Source organism: Peromyscus californicus, unplaced genomic scaffold (assembly GCF_007827085.1).
Source record: "Peromyscus californicus insignis strain IS unplaced genomic scaffold, ASM782708v3 Scaffold_22__1_contigs__length_63687245, whole genome shotgun sequence".
Classification (NCBI taxonomy): Eukaryota; Metazoa; Chordata; class Mammalia; order Rodentia; family Cricetidae; genus Peromyscus; species Peromyscus californicus.
The window spans coordinates 63,037,200-63,041,621 of NW_026294525.1; positions in this window are offsets into that span (position 1 = coordinate 63,037,200).

The following is a 4,422-nucleotide window of genomic DNA, read 5'->3' on the forward strand; positions in this document are numbered from 1 at the left end:
GAAGTTTCCTGTGCTGTGGGGTTGGGAGGTGTCTTTTTTCAAGCCTGTATCCTCCTGGCTTTCCAGGTAGCTTTCTTACAGCAAAAGGAAATTTGGGTTCCTCAGTTGCTGCGGGACCAAGACCTAAGTCGAGCTGGGATTGGGTTCCTCAAAAGCACTTCCTAGAGGATCACTAACTGGTGACTCTGCTTCCTGCTCTGCCTGGGTGGGAGGTACAGACTCACTTAGCTTCAGGCCTGGTTCTACCTCTCATTCACTGTGGGATGCTGAGCAGGCGCCCGCCTCAGGATGTCTGTGTTGATAGATTTGGGATTAAAGTTGCCGCAGGCCAAGGCAGTGACCAGGACCTCAACTCACTGCCCTCCCATACACCAGAGGTAGCTTTGGGCTTCCAGGCCTTACAAGTGGGAGATTGTTCAGCTTTTCACTGACTTCCTCCTGCACTAGCCTAGCCTCTGAGATTAATCCACATAGGAACAGAGATGCGTTCTAGAGCAGAGGCACTCTGGTGTCCTGAATACCCAGGAAGCTGGACAGCCCCTTCACCTCTTGCTAAAGCCTTCTTGGGTCCTTCCAGTTTCTCACATGCTGCTCTTCCATTGTCAGTTTCTGGGCCTCACAATTATGTGCTAAATGTTCTGGTATGGTTTCACAAGGTTCAGAACATCTGGCTCACCAAGTCCCTTTCCAACAGATTCCACCAGCAGCTGGGACTACGGTTCCCTTGCCTTGCCGGCTGCTGCCTGTTGGCTGGCTCCGTGGTGCTGCCTGTGTGACTAGCGCGCAGTAGGTAGACAGGTACAGCGGGGAACGAACACCTCTCACCTTCCCTGTTTGTCCATCCGTTAACACTTTCACCTAGCCAGAGTCTTCGCGTGGCATTTACATCATCGCTTTTCAATCACTCAAACCGCCTGTCTCCTTCCATTCCTCCTTTTCCTCCCAGGAATCTATGTGTGATTGGCAGAGTAGTGCAGGTTGGTAATCCCATCACCCGGGGATAGACAGGATGGAGTTCAAGGCCAGGCTAGGCTACCTAAAGTTCGGCGCCCGCTTGGGCCAGCTTCCTGGTTTGTGGAAGGTCCTTGCTTCTGGCAGCCTGTCGCTTGTTTCTCCCGATCTCTTTCGCTTGGGTTGTGTGACTGACTGTGTGGCAGTGTTTCCAAGGACAGTTGGCAGGCTTGGGCGCTCCCGTGACCTGAAGTGTGTTTTCTGATCAATCCCCGCCGGGCTGGAATACTATCTGAGCTACAGGTTGGCACTGCCAACCTTCCTGACTACTAAGGGACTCCTGGCTTACACTGACGTGCAAGGTTTACTTGTTGAGATAGATGGAAGTTGGCACTAAAAGTCTCTCTGGTTAAAAAAAAAAAATAGTGTACAGATCGTGAAAATGGATGTTTTGTTTTCTGTATCACTTTGTGTTGTTGTTCACATATGAGATAGCTTTGTGAGTGGGAATTATTTTAACCTCAAGTAAATCTTATTTTAGTCCTCTGCACCAGGAGTGAGGGTGAGACTGAGCCCGGCTTAGAGCGCTGCTTTAGAACACTGCTTCTGTGCAAGGGTTGTTGGCTCTCGTTAGCCAGTTTATTTGGCTGGCTTTTTTTTTTTTTTTTTTTAAAGACAGGGTCTCTATGTATCCTTGACTATCCCGGAACTTGATGTGTAGATGAGGCTGGCAGCCATGAATTCACAGAGATCTTGCCTGCCCCTGCCTTCAGAGTGCTGGGATGATAGACTTGCACAACCCTGCCCAGCCTGTTAATCAATTTTGAAGTCGTTATTATGTGACTAGATCAGCTAGATTGCCATCTCCCTTGTCCTATCCTTTCCATGTGTCCCCTCTAAATCAGGACAGTGTGTGGGACACATGCCAGGCTGTGGCTACCCCATGTACAGGATGCTATGGTGATGTCTCAAGATACCCCCTGCTCCCACTTCCTCTGATCCTTAACCAAAACACAAAATGTGTTTGTAATGACCTGGATTAATTGTAGGAATCACAACATTAAAGGATGTGTACATATTGTTTTCAAATGTCCCTTGCATTTGTATGTGTTTGTAGAATTTGGGGATACAGAGACTCCCTGGTGGTTTCAGTGATGGTGTCAATTCCACCATAGCTGCCATTGGAGAGGCGTGGCTCCGTCAGTACTGAGTACCAGCCCCTCCTCTGGCCTCTCCATGCTGCTTCTGAAGGAAGGGCTAGACAAGTGCTGTGCAGCGGGATGACCTCATGGGTGGTTTGAAATTGTCTAATAGCCCTTCTTTAAAAATGGAGAGAGATTGCCGGGCGGTGGTGGGCGCACTGCCTTTAATCCCAGCACTCGGGAGGCAGAGCCAGGCGGATCTCCGTGAGTTCGAGGCCCAGCCTGGGCTACAGAGTGAGTTCCAGGAAAGGCTCAAAGCCACACAGAGAAACCCTGTCTCGGAAAACCAAAAACAAAACAAAATTAAAAAAAAAAAAAGTTGAGAGACGGCTCAGTGGCTAAGAACTCTGGCTGCCCTCACAGGGAATTGGGCTCAGTTCCTAACACCTGAAGAGTGTCTCATAACCATCTGTAACTCTAGTCTCAGGGATCCAATGCCCCCTTCTGGCCTCTGTAGGTACCAGACATACATGTTGGTGCACAGATATATGCAAGCAGAACACCCATACGCATAAGTAAATGCAATTAAAAAGCAAGTGAGCTGGGCGGTTGCAGGCGGATCTTTTGAGTTCACGTCCAGCCTGGTCTACAGAGTGATTTCCAGGACAGCCAGGGCTACTCAGAGAAACCCTGCCTCAAACAAAACAAAACAAAAAGTGAAATTAATAAACTACTTTCTTTAGCTCAGCAAGTCTAAAAAAATATTTCAACATGTGATAAGTACTCTTGCACTTTTTGTTTGTTTTTTTGTTTTGTTTTGAGACAGAATTTCACTGTGTAGCCCTGGCTGTCTTGGAACTCACTATGTAGACCACGCTGGCCTCAACTCACAGATCCACTTGCCTGTCTCCTGAGTGCTGGGATTAAAGGTGTTCACCTCCACTGCCCAGCTGATAAATACAAATTTTTTATTTGTTTTTTATTTATGGGTATGTATGTGTGTGCTTATGCACAGGTGCATGAATCCTCAGACCAGAAAGAGGGTGTCATTGGATCCGTTGGAGTTTTAGGAGATAGTGAGTCACCCAGCGTGGGTGCTGGGAACTGAACTTGGGCCCTCTGAAAGAACAGCAAGCGTCCTTCCCCTGCTGAGGCCATGTCTCCAGCCCCAGTAAATACAATGGTTAATGAGACGTTGTATGGTGTTTTTATTAGGCTGTCTGAACCCATATGCATTGACACTCCGGCACATCACCATTTGGGACTGACTGCATCCTGGTAGTTACCATGAGTGGCTACATCATTTTTGGCTACCTGGAGTGCTAGCCCCTCAGCCCTGTTTATTGAAACTCTGCCTCTCTCCATTGGCTTTTTATTTCCTGGGCAAGATTTGTAAGCAGGCATGAAAGGGATCAGTCAGCACTCTGTTCATATGGTCTGGTAGTGGGTCAAGCAGGTGAAAGGCCTGGCTGCCTCTGCAGGCAAGCAGAGAGCTTGCTTGAGTGGCAGATGGTGGTGCCACGCCTTTAATCCCAAGCCCTGGAGGCTGAGGAAGCCTGGTCTACATAGTGAGAACCCAGATCTCTTAGAGAGAGAGAGAGAGAGAGAGAGAGAGAGAGGAGGAGAGAGAGAGAGAGAGAGAGAGAGGAGAGACAGGCATACAAGCCTTTAAACTGTTGGTCCCAAAGCTGGGCTGGGGGGTGAGGGGGGGGTCTCTCTATGGGTGAGGAACACTAAGAAGTCAATCAGTCAATAAATGAAGACCTTGTCTTTATCTTTTCATTTAAGTGGAATAGAAGATGAACTCAACTGAATTCGGTGAAGATGTAGAAGAAGGTAAAAGAATCTTTTAATTGAACATTTTTGCATAGGTTATACAGTCATATAGTCTCAAGTTTTAAAAAGTATTTAATGCGAAGCCTTCCCACCCATTGTTGGCAACCCCCCTATCTATGCCCTATTTTGAATTGCTTTTTAAAAGCATAGAAAGATAATGTCCAGGAGTGGGTGTAGTTCAGGTTTGGAGTCCTTGGCTCTGGGTTAGTTAGATCTGTCTAGCACCACCACACACATAAGATTTACTTTTTCCTCGTTTACCTCCTCCCTGCAAAAGACTTTTCAACATGTGTTGAACCGTGAGCTACTGTACAGCATTGGCAAGCACAGGGTAAGGATCGTGTGCTGGAAGTGCTAGTCAGCATGCCTGGAGTGACGGAGCTCTAGAGGGCGGCGTGCAAACACCCATCACCTAGAGAGCCCTGCTGTGCGCGCTCAGCGGCCTTGGTCTTTCCTACTGAGCCCCATTTCTTTTCTGCCCTAGTTGTAAAAA